Here is a 17,024-nt window from a genome sequence, read left to right as displayed (position 1 = left end):
CTGCATGAAACAACTGGATTTAGTTTCTAGTTATCAAGAGGAATTAGTTAAAATTGAAACATATCAGATGGCAGGGCCCAAACTTTCCCAGCTCTTTCTGACAAACTCTGTGCCCAAGAGGTGAAAATCTTCCTTGAAGCAATAGTAATATGCCCATTGTAGCCACCACCCTTCCCCCCACCCCTACCAAAAAAAATCCTCACAAAACCTGAATTTGTTTTAACAAGTTGGTGGAAAGGTACATTTGATACCAGTTACTACGTAAGAAATAATCTTTAGTTATGATTCAGGTATACTATTGTACTAATTTATGACAAGCTAGAACAGTATACATTTCAAACACCTTCCTTCTACCATCTTTCCAGACCTCCCTATTGTCCAGTGGGAGGTCTGAGAAGACAGAAAATGGCACATGTAGGAATAGGGAGTTGAAAGAATTATAGAGACTTTGGAGGTTGCCTGATCCTCCAAAATAGTGATGAAACTGAGGACCAGAGATTAAAGAACTGGATTCTAGTGAAGTACCCCCACCAGCTACCCCTCTCTAAGAGACACTTCAGCATAACAGCCCATACAGAATCCTACTCTCTTTTGCCATTTGAATTAATGAACTAAATATCAGAATCAAGCCTGTATGCTTCTACTCTGGAGAATTGTTTTTTTATTTAAATCTGCCCTTGTGCCATTTGACAAAATAAGAAAAAATGGGTGATCATTTGTAACTTATTTGCTATCCAAGAAACATTACGTCATTTCTAATTCAGCTTTTTTTTTATTTTGGACAGAATTGTCTGCTAGAAATCTATTCAGACCTTCAAATGTACTCTGATGCCCCCTTCAACCCCCCCAAAAGAGTTATATGTATTGTTCTATATAAGGAGAGGAAAACACACACACCCACACACACACACACACATCACATTCACAGTCAAATAGACTATATTATGATTGCTAGTTACTGGAAATCTATCATCTTCAACTGCTCTAGCTATTCAGGAACAGATTGTGGTAATAACTCCAAGGAACTAGGTTTCAGCTCCAGCTGTGGATCCAATTTCCACTTATAAGATTTAACCTGGAAATTATCAGTGACAACCACAGGGGGAAAAATGAACAGCTGATTTGGGAAGGATGGTGTGAGAAAGCAACATAGCCTGACAAGAGTAGAAGATGAATTATGTGAAATGCAGACAGGAATAAAAGATGTCACTGTGCAAATGAAATGTGATGTGCAGTAATTCAAATGCAGAAGCAACCTAAACAGCACGTTAACAGATAAGCAGCTTGATGTGATTATATATAAGACAAGTGAAATTAAAAGGACTTAATGAAGACACAATGAAAGCTACATATGGGAACATTGATTGAGAGCTAGTGAGATATATAACCAGCAGGAAGAGATGATGGGCACATCGTGCTTTGAATTGGAAGGTCAAAGGAAGGGTGATAGGAGAACAAGACTGAGGGGAGAGGGAGTATCTGAGAACCAATCTCAATCTTAAAGTACTCCAAGATGCAGACTGAGAATACTAAACTAATTTAAAAAGCCAGAAAGTTTCAAGGTCTGGATCAGCAAGCTATTTGGGAAGTCTTTATCATTCTCAGCCCAGTAAGAACCAGATTCGCTATGTGTGGTAATCAATGAATCACAGATGCCAAGAGTAGTCTGCAGTGATATGTTTCCATTTTATATCTTTCTGCCTTATCTTCATGGTGCCCTTTCTTTACCTGGTTAGGCATCCAATGCCCTTATACTTCCCTTTTATCAAAACCTTAGGTCAGGAGAAGAGCTGAAATATTTTTTGCAGGGAAGGGAAAATTTTCAAGGATCACCTCCTTTGACTACTATTATCTATAGGAAATCAAAGAAAGTTAAGACTGTCCTTTTCCAGGTTCCTGTTGACTCAGCAGAGCCCGAGGGCATATTTCTTCATATGTAAGCTGAGCAGGTAAGGTCATTCCCCTTAGCTTGCTCTCCTTGAAGTGGGAAGAGACAAACCAAAATAGGTCACCTTACAAGGGATACCATTTCTACCAAATCACAGAGAACACAAATAAAATAAATATAATCTTCAAGGTGTTGAATCCCATGAAAGAATAGCCTGGTAAATTATATCAACTCACCTACGAGGATGGAGAGAGATGGAAAACCAAACTGTTGTGAGTATAGGAGCTTGCCATGACCCTGTTTAGTTCTACAGCATATAAAAATGTGCCTCAGGAATGCTACATGCTTTCTCTGGCTTTTCTAGAACCACGATGTCCAATTTTAAGATTGCTAGTATTAGAAAAAATTATATACTGTTTGGAAGGGTTTAGAAGCAGCTACTACTGGCTAAGCTATTGCCAGACCTGAGCACTGATTGTGACTTTCCTTGTTCTTATCCTATTTCACTATTTTAGGAGAAGAGTCTCCCTGTCTCCTATGTTCCCCTACTGCTCTGCCTGATGTAGAAATATGGCTCTCCCCTAGAAACAGAAATTTACTGAATATTTCCTCTTTCCAATGAAACGTCACATAGAAGTTTTGGTGATGTCTTCCTCCTTAAGCTACCTTAGTACTCTGTGATCTGTTTAACAGGGCATACACAGAACTATGATTTTCCTTTTAAGTTATTCTATACTTTTTCCAGTGTTGCCAAATGCAAGGACCATCATTCCCTACTTTATACAGCTGTTTGCTTGAGACACTAAAAAAGAAAATGAAGACAGCTTAAGGTATTCCTTCTCCAAGATACTTCCATGTTAACAAGAATAATAATATAGTGTGGCACAATGGATAGAGCACTGGACCTAGAGTAAGGAAGACCTGAGTTCAAATCTAGCCTCAGACACTTACTAGCTGTGTGATCTTGGGCAAGTTACTTCACCTCTGTCTGCCACAGTTTCCTCAACTGTAAAATGGGGATAATAATACCACCTACCTCTGAAGGTTGTTGTGAGGATCAAATGAGATAATAATTATAAAGTGCTTAGCACAGTGCCTGGAACATAGTAAGTACGATGTAATGTTAGCTATTATTATCATTAGCTGTTATTTCATAAAGTACTATAAAGCCTGAAAAGTTCTTTACAATACACCCTCTCATATCTTATAGTATCTATAATATAGGTACTGTAGATGTTCTTATCCTCATTTTGTAGATGAAGGAATTGAGGCTCAGAGGTTAAACGATTTGCCCAAGGCCATACAGTTAGGTGGAAAGAGTGAGATTTGAACCCAGGTCTTCCTAACTCAAATCTAGCACTGTATACACAAAGACATATTGGATCAAAGTCTTAATCCAGTGTTTCCCAAACTATGGGCCATGATAACCTCCTCCAATCTCCAGTTATTACAAAGGGTCTGTAAATCCATATGCACAAGAAGCATTGACGTTTCTATCTTCACTTAATTTCAACAAAATATGAAATGTCAATGTGACATAATAGAATAATAAATATTGTATCCCCATAATTTCAACCCATTCATCCTATTACTATCCTCTGATACTGCAGAGGACAAGTCAACTCTTTCTTACAGATGGTAGCTATTCAGTTGTTTCAAGGACTCCTTTCTCTGCAGACTAGACCAGAGCTAAATGGATGACATAAGACAATCAAGACTTAAGGAAGGCTAGGATTGGACTAGGCAGAGGCAGGCAGGGGGCAAAAGGGCAAGAAAATCTGGGTAACAGAAACTGTGTGAGCCAAGCCACAGGAGCAGAGATGGGTATGGCAAGTGTGATTATTTTCCCTTTTTATAAGGAGATTCTCCTTTCCCTTAAAAAAAAAAATATGTATATATATATAATCTTTAGGATAAAGACCTAGTAGTGGTATTGCTGGGACAAAGGGTATGCACAGTTTTGTAGCCTTTTGGGCATAGTTCCAAATTGTTCTCCAATATGGTTGGAACAGTTCACAACTGTACCAACAGTGCATTAATATCCCAATTTTTTCCCATCTCCTCCAACATTTATCATTTCCATTTTCTGTCATATCAGCCAGTCCCTCAAATCATTTTAATTTGCACTTTTCTAATCAATAGTGATTTAGAGCATTTTTTCATATGACTATAGATATTTTTGATTTCTTCTGCTAAAAACTGCCTGTTCATATCTTTTGACTGTTTATCAATTGGGGAATTACTTGTTTTCTTATAGATTTGACTCAGTTCTCTATATTTTTGAGAAATGAAGCCTTTTATCAGAGAAATTTGCTGTAAAATTCTCCCCTCCCCCCACATAGTTTTCTGCTTTCCTTTTAATCTTTGCTGCACTAGTTTGTACAAAAACTTTTTAAATTTAGTATAATCAAAATTATCCATTTTATATCCCATAATGTTCTCTATCTCTTGCTTTATCATAACTTCTTCCCTCATTCACAAATCTGACAGGTAAGATATTCCATGCTTCTCTAATTTGCTTATATCACACTTTATGCCTAAATCTTATACCCATTTTGACCTTATCTTGGTATAGGGTGTGAGATGTTGGTCTATATCTAGTTTCTGCCAAACTGCTTTCTAGTTTTCCCAGCAATTTTTGTCAAATAGTGAATTCTTGTGCCAAAAACTCAGTTTTTTTAAGTGAGATTCTAACAAACTGTCCCTTTATCTCTCTCTCTCTCTCTCTCTCTCTCTTTCTTTCTCATGTCAGACAGAGAAAGAAAGCAGATATGAATAATTTAAAAAGAAACATGAGAAGAACTTGTGTAAACTACTTTAGAATGAAGAAGTATAAACTAGTGTGGAATGAAAAAACCAGGACCAAAAAGCAGTTTCCTCATTTTTAAAATACAGATCAAAGCACTCTGTGATCTAGCCACACTGTGCTACTTGCTGTTCTGCACACATATCACTCTGACTCTTATCTATTCTTATATCTATTTGTTGTGTATACACAAGCGTGAATCGATAAATGCATACATATAAAAACTATATATCTATTTATATAGATACATTGACATATCCATACACATATGTGTGTATGTGTGTGTGTGTGTGTGTGTGTGTACATATAAGGCTTTTTTAATGCCAAACTGTTAGAAAATATAGATTCTCTTTACTTTGCTCAAACCAGATGGGACATAAGATATTTCCCATTCCAATTCTTCTGCATTTGATTGTGCTCCAAAGTCCTCAAACGTACATTAGGGAAAAATGAGATTTTTGTTCACCTGCTCCCATTAACAGCGACGTTGATAGGAAAACAGCCAGGCATGGAGAGAAGTGATGTTATTCTATTCCACCTATTTAGGGATCATTGCTTTAGAGTCCTAAGAGGCAGCAGCCTCTCCAGCCACTGGCTTCACAATTTTTCTGTGCCAAAATGAGAGTGGGTTAGGGAAGGAGAGATATAAGGATATAGAAAAAGTCTAGTTGTGTCTGCCAAAGGATCAATGCGCAAAGCTGCTGTTGATTCACTATCCAGTCATGTCATCTGAGGAAGGTGGTGATTGTGATAATGATTATGATGATGATGGTAATATGGCCTCGCCTTTCACATCGTGGAGGGAGTTCAAAGTAATAATCGTTCATGTTTACATAAAGTTTTCAGGTTTACAAAAGACCTTCCTCACAATAAATATACACATACATACATACATACATACATAAAATACAAAAAAAAATCAAACAATGAACTAGCTAGTGCAAGTATTATTTTCCCTTTTTCATAAATGAAGGAAGTTAGGCTCAGAGAAATTTAGTGACTTGGATAAGGTCACTGATAGATAACATTCTAAATTCAAATCCTGGTCTTTGGGCTCCAAGCCTCAATGATGCAGAGAGAGCATTGGGTCTGGAAGATCTGAGTTCAAATCCAGTCTTACATACTCTCTAGTTGTGTGACCCTAGACAAGTCATTTAACTGCTATTTTCCTCAGTTTCCTCAATTATAAAATGAGAATTAAAATAGCTCCTACCTCTTAGGGTTGTTGTGAGGATCAAATGAGATAACATTTGTAAAGTACTTAGCACAGTGCTGAGCACATAGTAGACACTATATAAATGTTAGTTGTTTTGTTGTTATTATATTATTATATTCAGATCTTTAAAATATTTCTTTTCCTCTTGTAATTCTATTAATCTTTGGATCCTAGAATCAGACAAACAAAACCCGGATTACTATTAATAACTCATATTTCTCTAGGCCTTCAGGATTGCAAAGTACTTTTATATTATCTCATTTGATCCTCCCAACAAGTCTGTGAAGAAATCAATCAATCAATGGTTTTTTCCTAAGCACTTGCTCTGTTCCCGACACCTTGTAATTGCTGAAGATTACAAAGGGCAGGTAGCACCAGAGAACAATGGGGGGGAGCAGTTAGAGGGGACAGAATTGAGTGCCCCAGCCTCTTTCTCGTGCTGGCACTGACAATAGCCAATACAAAAAAAATTTAGAAAAAAAACCATTTTGTTACCGGTGCCATTCCTTAAAATCTTTGCTTGTCATCTTACTGCAAGTGAAAGCAAGTGATCAGAGACAGGAAAAAGTGAGGCCACAGTGGTCTGTTGTGCAGCTGCCTTCTTATCCATTTCTGTTCTCCTTTCCCTGTCCTGCCCCATGAAAGGAGACTATTTGGTCACATAATAGAGCAGACCTGCACAACTTGGCAGTAGGTTCAGGCCGCAGATAGGTTAGACTAGAGACAGACTGACCAGGGTCGGTTGCCATGGGTCACGGGACAAAAAGGAGGGCTGTGCATAGAGGGATACCACAACTCAAAAGATAGAGAACAAACTTTATAACCATGAGGGCTTGATTTCAAATCTTGCCTATGATACTTACTAGCTGTGCAACTGTGAGCAAGTTATTTAATCTCTCAGAGCCTCAGTTTCCTTAGCTGTACAACGTAGATAGTAGTGACAGTAATCTAATAGATTCATGGGATCATAGATTCAAAGCCTGATAGACCTTAGAGGCTATCAAGCCCAATCCATTCATTTTACACCTAAGGAAGCTGAAGCACAGAAAGGTAAAGTGATTTTCTCAAGGTCCACAAGATTCGAACCCAGGTTTTCCTGACTCTAAGTGCAATGATCAATTCATTATGTCAAATAAAAATAATAACTAACATTTATAATAATCATAATATTTATAATATAGAATATAATGTATAATACATAATATAAATATAACATTTATAATAATAATTATTATTATTATTATCATTTATATAGCACTTACTTCATGCTAAGTGCTGTACAATTATTATATCATTTGATTCTCACAATAATGGGGGGGTTAAGTGCTCTTATTATCCCCATTTTATACATGAGGAAACTGAGGCAAACAGAGGTTGAGTGATGTGCCCAGTGTCACACAGCTAATAAGTGTGGGAGGCTAGATTTGAATCCAGATTTTCTTTACTCCAAACCCAATGCTCTATTTACTATGGCGCACTCTACTTCTGAATTGTTGTGAGTTTTAAATGAGATGATTTATGTAAAGTGTTTCACAAACTTTAAAGGGCTATGAAAATGGCATTTATTCTTATTATCAAGGATGCATTTTGGAGCAGGGGAATGATGTCTTGTATGCCTACTACTCTGTTTATCACTGGTTCCAACACAGAGCACACCAACAGAGAACTGTTGGGTAATGATCCCAGACTCAGCATGCTTTATCCCTGACATCCCACTACTGAGATCATTCCCTTCACATCAGGGTATAACAGTGAGAGAGGTCCTTGGGCCTATTAGAGTGACATAAAGGGAACTTAATTCAACTGCAGTGCTTGCATGGGGGGGAGGGGGGGAGGCCCAGACACATTTCAGTGGTACAGGCCTCATTTGCTTCTCTAAGTATCATTGTCAAGACTTAAACAACTTTGTCCACTTATTCAGGATGGGAATTGTTAACCCCCACAACAGGGCAAATTTGACACTGGAAACTCAAATATAAAGAAATTAAACTGAAGCCTGTAATTCTAACAACAACAATGGATTTTAAACAGAAGCATCTCTACTTCTGGGACACCACTCCTCCTCATTTTTTTTCTCTACTAAGCTGCTTGCAAAATGTTCTTGTAGTGGGACCTTTAGGAGGGAGCATAACCTAGTAGTGGGTGCAGTCGGAATTCTGGACTAGAGAATGTTGACTTTCTCTCATCTACCAATGTCTTAGGAAACTGAATATCAGTGGCATCTTCTGGTGGAAGGAAGCCTTTCGGATATTATCTGTATCTCCAGGCTACCACCAACAGAATGTAAGCTTCCTGAGGTCAAGAAATATTTCATTTTTACCTTTGTATTCTTAGACCTCCCAGGTACTTTGTGGACAGCAGGCACTTAAACATTTATCTAGTTGAAATGAAGTCAAGAGCAAACATGCATACCAAAGATCTATGAGTACCAAAACAGGTAAATAAAAATTGGGACTTACATACCTGAGGGAAAGTAATGTCAAAAATCTAGATGTTCAATCAGGAAATAAATATAGGAACTGAAGAGACAGTATGAAGGAAGGTAGATAGAAGAAGAAATTGATGGAATGAGTAACAAAGAGATGATGATTCTAAAATTAATCCAGCCAAGAAGAGTTTTAAGGAGCTTTCTGCTGAGACTATTACCCAAAGGCTTGGGCAGTCTAGTCTGAAAAGTAAAACAAAGCGAGTTATACATGCTGAAGCTAAGCTAGAGTAGATAGTGGGGTGAGGTGGTGGGGAATTAAAAGTAAACATGGACAGTAAGCTTGAAGCGAATTCCCAAGATCTGGGGCCTGAATGACCCAAATATTTGGCCCCATCTTCCACGTGGCTGGCCAATCAAAACATCAATTCAGGGAAAGGCATGAACCAGCATTTGGAGGCATTTCTGACCCTATTTTCCACAATAACTAAATAAAGGACTTTTGGTCAGGCAATGTTTCTTAGTAGTTTTCTACATTTAAAGCTTCGTTCAATTGAAGCTATACCTGCATCAAGGGTACAAACCTAACAGAGAGAGCAAGTGCTTTCTCCAATTAATGAGGTTGGCTAAATGGACCCATGAACCACTGCTCTATGACCCTTTGACAACCGTGATCCACAATTGCTTGATAATGATCCATAAGAGGAAAATGATACAGGCTAAGTCAGACCAATTTATATCACTGGGACTTCGTGAGGCAGTGGGGAAAAGTGGGAAAAGATCTGAGATGATCTGGACTGTCTTTTTCTATAATGCTTTTCACTTGGGGGCAAGTGAAGTTCCGCCCTAGAGCAACAAGTCTATATTCACTTGATGAAATAATGGCAAAGTAGAGATATGTGAACTGAACACCAAAAAGTTCATTGATGCTCCAGAAGTCTCTTGGGATTGGGTTGGGATTATAAAAAGATGAATGAGTTCAGACTGGACTAATCCCAAATTGGTTGGGATTAGTTCTGTAGACAAAGCATCATTCTTCTTATAAGGCAGGTGAAAATGAGATACCAGGATATAACATCAGGGCCCAGAGACTTTTAGCTATAGTGTGGGAATCATAGAAGCCAAAAACTTGAAAGTAAAGGAGTATCCAACTATTGAGAAAAGGATAAACAAATTACAAAATTATAACATGTATGTGTGTATATGTATATATATATACATATATATGCATTTAATGGAATATTATTATGCTATAAGAAATGACAGAAATGCACAGTTTCCAAGGGAACTATGAAGACCTCTATGAACTGATGCAGAGTGTGGTGAACAAGACTAGAACAATTTATACAATGACAATAGTGTTATTAAAAAAAAGCAACTTTGGAAGATCTTAGATCTGATTAATGCAAGGATTAATGATGATTTTGAAGAACTGAAGATGAAACTTGAAACCCACCTCCTACAAGAGGGGTTATGATATAAAATGTAGAATGGATCACACATTTTTGGACAAGGCCAATGTGGGAGTTTATTTTGTTGGACTATGCATATTTGTTATGAAAGCCCTTTTTTAATTTTTATTGTTCAATCTGGGGGAAAGGGATGAGATGTTACAAATGCAAGTAAAATTTTTAAATGAAACAAAGAAAAAGGAAAGAAAATATTTGGGAGCCACTAGGCAGTTCTCTTTATAAGAACTTTGGACCTCTTGTATTATTTCTGAACTTACAATTTTCTCTGAGGAAAAATGCATTATCTTACATTCAATTTGGCTTAGATATAATCAGAGAAAGAGGCAGAATGCTGTGATCTATAGGCAATTCATGATGACCCAACTTAGTTATAGTCATTTCTGATGCCAAGAGAGTTGTTCTCAGAAGAGGGACAGTTCCAGGAATTTAGTAGAAAACATGAGTTCCTTTTCCTTGTCGAAGGTTAGTGTAAGCTTTCTTCTATGGACTTATCCAGAAATGTGCTAAAGTCATTTCTAACAGGCTCAGGAGAACCAATTGTTAAATATTCATGATGAGCATTTACACCTTAGAAATCAGTAAATGCTACAAATCAGGACTCTATTATCTGGTTGATTTCTAGATTTAAGAAGATGATAGAGAAAACCTTAATTAAGGAGATTAAATTTAAAAGTATGTTATGTATACTTTTTCTCCTCCAGAGAGCCAGTTGTTAGACTGGTATATATCTAGTATACTTTTAGCTGTATCCGAATTAATACTCCTATACTACTAGATTCTTTTGGCCTATTTTACTACCCACAGCCAAAATTATGTAGTTAGAGAAAGTAGAATATCTGGGATATGATTTAAAGGGTTCTAAAAAGGACTTCTATGGCTGCATGAAACTATCTGCCCAAACAACCTACCACTACCACAGTGCCTGAAATTCTACCACTGCCTTAGGTTAAGACATTGATGGCCTGTATTAACATGCAAATACAATATGCAAACATAAACAATGGTTAAGTAACACCTTGATGAGAAATACTTTATCAGATTAGCTGCAGCTAGATCAAGACCCGAGGGAATAGAGTTTAGGATAGCCTTGGCAGCTGTTAACCTAACATGGTAACAATAATATAGGGCAAGGCATCTCGACTTATTCTCTCGATGTCTCCTCTTCCTCCCTTTTTGCTATTGCCTTGCCACACTGGGGCAATGTCTACCTTGAGGCCCTGCTGTTCCGATTAGTAACTATCTCCTCAGGACCACTCTTTTAAGAAGGATCCCAGCTATGCCTCACTTCCCTCTTGCTAGCACTAACTCACTAGTTTCTTTTATGCCTTCTCCTCCTTGAGAATTTCAAAGGTTCCTGGGGATTTTGGACTTCAGACTTCTCATCAATGTCTTTAGCACCATCCCCCTAGGACAGCAGTAGCTGACAGCAGTGTCTGCACCATCAGGAGCCAAGAACAGATTGGACTCATGGCTTTATGAAAAGTCCAGCAAAGAAATTACATCATGCATGCTGAAGGAGAAATTTCTTGAGCAACCCACTGGGTTGATGGGAGAAAGCCAGGAATTAGGAGAATTGAGTTACCCTTTTGACAAATGCACTTTCTAACTTTGAATACACTTCTCCCTGGACTCTTATATACTCATGGGAGAATCTATTACAGATATTTGGGGGATACTTTGCCCTAATTTTTCTTATTATGCTACTTTAATTAATATACCTGTCTAAAAGCTATTTAAGACTGTGTGATTAAGTTATTCTCACTCTTGGGGAAAAGCATACCAGTGTGGGCTCTAATCTGTGGAAATATCAAATTACGCCACTTCTCTGGGGAATGTCTAGAACTTTGAGAAGGAAGTATTGCCTTGCTTTAGGACCTTAGACTTATCAGTAAGAGTGGGAGAAGGGAGAAGGATCCTCAAGGGTTACATGGGCTACACAAAGTTCTATGTCAGTACAGAGGAGGAGTAGGTCCAATTGAAGATGTGGGGAATAATAGGGAAGGCTTTAAGGAAACAGTGGCATTTGAGTTAAGCTGTAACAGTGACAAGACAAGAAGGCATGAAACCTCAGAGAAGAACAGCAAATGTTTCAGTTTGATTGACTGTATAAAAAGATGTAATTGGAGGGAAAAAAAGGGAAGGTTATGAACAAGTCATGAAACACTATTCCTTGAGAGATTATAGTCTGAGTATGTGCTTTGAGCAGGAAAATTTTGCTTGCAAAATCAAGCTGGAGCTGCTTTTCAATTCAAAGAGGAGCTGGAAAGTTCAAAAGACCTCAGAGAAGGATAAAGCATAGCAATAAATGTCAGCAGGCTTTGTCAGAGAGCAACTTGCTTTGTTTAGATTTGGCAGGAAGAAAACTATGTTCAGTATTTATATGGATATAAGCACTGATTTATTGTTGGGTCAGCTTCCCCTGCATTCTGACACCCGTAGGATCCCCAATGAGAATATTCACCTATCAGTGAAAAGACTAACCATGTTTAACCACCAGGAGGCAGAGTGAGGTTGGTGGATAACATCATCTGCCTTTCTGATTTTCAGCAGAATAAAAGAAAATGCTATCTGAATTGTCAGTTAAATTCTGGGTTCTATTCAGAAAGAAATAGATTGAGCTGCACAATTCACTGTAGTTTCTTACTGTTCCCTCAGCATTTTCAGCTCTTGGAACATAAGAGTGCTACAGAAATTCTTGGCAGTCAGGCTACTATTGGAGTAAAGGTTGAAAGGGCAGAGGCCCAGGTGACAAAGGCTTTCTGGGATTTCTTTATCCATGTAATTCCCTAAGCCTTGAAAATGAGATGAAATAAGCCAGTAGGGGACCTAGACAAATTTTGCTACAGAAAAAAAAAAGTAAGATAAAAAATAGATTCTGATCAATTAATACTGATATGAAAATACAGCATTCATTAATTTGCTCATGAAGGGTTAGAAAAAGAGCTTCCAGCAGAAACAACCTCATTTCTGGGGAGAATTAACAGTTTAGTGTTCATTCTATCTACTTAAAGAAAACTTTTTTTTTTATAGATAAGAACTGTGCTTGTTCAGGTTTCAGATTCTGAAATTCACTCAGATGGAGGGGGAAAAATAAAATAATAATAACAGCCTTTAGTATTGGAGAGATTTATGGTTTGCAAAGCACTACAAACCTCACATTAACCCTGTGACATAGGTAGTAGGATTATTCTAAATTCCATTGTGTAGATGAGAAAACAGAAAGGTTTCCTATTTAAAAGTCCAAGACTATCTTTGTAAGGATGATTTTTAGAGAGTTACTCTGAGACAGGAATAGATGGAATAGATGACCTTGCATGTGTCCTTGTAAGGCAATGACTCCACGAAACCTATTGCAAGGGGTAGTTCTTTTCATTCAGGCTCCAATATACTAAAATCATATTTAGTTATCATAAAATATCATCTAAAATTTTAGCATATGTTATGCATTGACAAATATCATTAAGGAGATGACTGCAAAAGACAGATAAATAGATTGAGTCTGGCTCCATCCAGTATATTGCTTGGGAAACTTGGGAGCTAGCTTCATTTTCATTAGTGGTATGAGACAGATTTTCCAAGTAAATTTAATGCATTTGGCCACTGCCCCAAAATAGTCAAGAAGATATTTTTCACTAGGCTCATCAAACTTGTTGACAAGGAGCAAATTTATTTATCTAGAATGGTTGGAGAATGGTTCATTTTGTCCAATTTTATATTCCAATTACTGGAGATTTACAATATATACCAGAAGTCAGTATCTTCTTAATTATGGTGTGTTTGGCATGCTCAAACTGTCACCAGCAAAGCGCAGAGAATGTGTGAGCATAACTGGCAACTCTTGAGAGTACCAAGATCGGGGCTATCATATGATGATGGCAGTTGCCCTGTATTCTGTCTTTGACACAAATGCCAGAGATTGCCAACACCTGATAGATCATATACTTAGACTACTAATTTCAGAAGAATCATACAACCTAGAAACATTGTGCTGTAATATTAGTTTTGGGGTCAGGAAGACCTCTGTTCAAACCTCACCTGAAAATGATTAGAGTTATGATACTAGACAAGTTACTTAATCCTGTTGAGACTCAGTTTCTTCATCCATAAAATGGACATAATGATTGCATCTAGTCTTCAGGGTTGGTAGAATGAAATGACAATGTATATAAAGCATTTCATAAGCCTTAAAACTCTTTATGCATTAATCATCCAGAATCATCATCACTATCATTAGTGTTGAAATCTCCAGGTGATGAATTGTTTTGATAATGGCAGCTCATAAAAACAATTATCTGAAGATCATCTCCAGTAGAATGTAAGGTCTTTGAAGGGATGGTTTCATGTTTATGTGCTTGTGTTCCTGAATGCAAGGTCCTTGTACATTGTAGGCATTTTTAAAAAAAAGTGCACTTAATTGAATTCACTAAGGCACTGAGGAGTTTCAACTTGTGTCAGTTGTTAGAAAACACAACAGTTGATTCACTTTGAAGGGATTTTATCCTTGAAGCACAGTATAGAAGTAGAATATAATAAAATGATATAAAATAGGATACCCAGTCATCATGACTTGATAATTCAGTAGGTTCTTGCAGATTTCACAAAGTCTAAAGGTGATCATGATTGTAAAAAGGTACAATGGTGAAATCTGCCTTAAGCTTTTGGGTTTTGGTTATATACTTCTATATGTACCCCAAGACAGAGAGACTGGGTGACTTCATACTACCTCTGTAACATATTCTAGACATGGCATTTATAATCAATGCCTTAAACTAGTTTGTTAATTACTTATTTATTTCTTATATAGGTAAAAGTCAAAAGGCATAGGGGGAAAACATAAATTCCCTATTGTAATAGATTAATTAATTGGATGCCTATTTTTTCCAATAAATATTAATCAGTTTGAAGTAATTCCATAGGGTTAGTGACTATAAGTTGATATTGGGCCTCAGAGGTGTAAACTACAGATTTTAAGTTTATTTACTTAATCAAAGGAAGCTAACTAGAGGACTTCCACCCTTGTTTTTTCCTTCTTATGGTGACCAAGGTGACTTAATTACATGAGAAGACCTCCAGCTATTTGTGTTGCCCCTCTATCCTTTGTTATCCCTCTATTTGCACAAGATGGGGAGATGACCATGATCATGTGGTCAATAAATGACCATAGTTGCTGGCCTTCAATTTGTCTTTCTACCAGCCCATGGGTGTGCTCATCTGCTTGGTAGGATCTCCTGAAAGGTCAAGATAGGTCTGTCAAGGTCTGCTCATCAGTCTATTATCAACTAATGGGATTCTGTATTTTTTAGGTCCTGCTGGAGGATCAAGGGCAAGGTCTATCTAGCAATAAAACTGTATATTTTTGGCCTGCTCCACCTGTATTGCCTGGGTATCAAGCACTATAAAATTAAGGCTCTGGAAGAGAGGGGCATCTCAGATCTTGAGGAAGATCTGAAGTCCATTTTATTAGAGGAGGCCATGGACCCTTTAATAAGTGCCATTGGCTCAGAGCTCTTAGTGGGCTTTTTTCTTGAAGACTGGACAATTTTTTAAATTCCCACACTAAAAAGTAACAACATCACCATTGTTTAGACACTTCTAATAAGGATGTGCTATGTTACAAGCCACATGGGTAAGTACTGGAATGACAAAGAAATAAAAGATATGGGCCCTGTTCTCAATTAGCTTATCAATTTGAATTTTTCTGCTCTTCAGATTCTAAATAAATAAGAATTTACCACTTGGCTAAAATAGTTTTCTTCATTTTAAAAAATCCTAAATTTGTGGTTTGTATAACACCTACTATTTTTATAGGGCTTTAAGATTTGCAAAATCACTTAACCTCTGTTTGCCTCAGTTTCTTCAACTGTAGAATGGGGTTAATAATAGCACATACCTCTCAGGGTTGTTGTGAGGATCAAGATGATTTTTGTAAAAAGCAGTTAGCATAGTGCATCACAGAGTAGGTTTTATATAAATGCTTATTCACTTCTCTTCCCTTCTATGTACAAATAAGATCCATGCCAAAATGCTGACTTGCTATTGAATATATATAGCTAGATGTTGTGAATGTATATAGATATATGTATATAATGCCATTTTTCTTCTGATATATAGTATGGCCTGGGAGTATGCCTGCCTGAATGTACAAAATACTGCTTTTTATGATGATATTTTTCTCTATTAAATAGAAAAAGGCAAGTGTTTTTCTTTCTGAACACACATGAAATTCTCTCCCAGGGAGAGTTTGGATCTGCTCTATGTCTTTAATCTGCTTACTTTCCTAGGTAGTTGATATTTTCTGAATGAGATGATTAAAGTGAATACTTACTTCTTAGAGCTCATAGGAGACTGAAGGTCACCTTTCCTGACTCTTTCCCAGCAGAAAACTGGTTGAAATGAGTTATTGGCTAGCCAGGTAAATTTCCATATAACCATAGCTGGCTTTACAAGAAAATGGAATATATACCTATGTGCTATGATTTGAAGATCACTAGGTATGACCCCTTGAACCAAAAGTTCCATAGATCCTGTGTTAATATCTAAAATTCCATTCACAGGAACCTTGTCCTTAGCCCCTTCACATCATTGGAAATGTGGGAGAATGCAAGAACGAATAAGACAAGTGCGTAGAGGAGAAAAGATAAAGGCAAGGTTGCCACGATAAGGCAGAAAGATAAGAAATAGAAAGATGCATATATGGCAAATTGAAACTTGATCTACTTTACATTTTCCCTGTGATCTGACACAACTCTTCCTTGTACAACAGGCTTTACAAAGAAGGATCTAATATATAATTGAGAAATTGGCTTTCAGTTCATTTTTTCTGGTCCCAATCCTAGGTTACCTCTAGGCAGCAGAAACCTATATCCCACAATTATTTGAGGTGAATTACCAAGTACCTGTGAAGTGTTAACTTCCATATCTGAGGAATAGAGGAGATGATGGCAAGGAATTTACCCAGTCTTTCATTGGATAATATTTAATTTTGTCATGAAGGAAAGGATATCCGAGATACAGTGACAATTAGTTCATGAAAATGAAATTGCCTCACTCTGATAAGCTAACCTGCTTTGGTCCTTTGAGAGAGACTCCAGATAATGGAGTAGCACCTGCCATCTTGGGAATCTCAGAGGAATGGACTCTAGGACCGGACTTCAAACAAATCTCATCTCATCTCTCTCTCTCTCTCTCTCTCTCTCTCTCTCTCTCTCTCTCTCTCT

This window comes from Vombatus ursinus, unplaced genomic scaffold, assembly GCF_900497805.2.
Source record: "Vombatus ursinus unplaced genomic scaffold, bare-nosed wombat genome assembly UNPS02010548.1, whole genome shotgun sequence".
In the NCBI taxonomy this organism is placed as follows: domain Eukaryota; kingdom Metazoa; phylum Chordata; class Mammalia; order Diprotodontia; family Vombatidae; genus Vombatus; species Vombatus ursinus.
The sequence above is the reverse complement of the archived record's forward strand: the minus strand, read 5'-3'. Positions refer to the sequence as shown.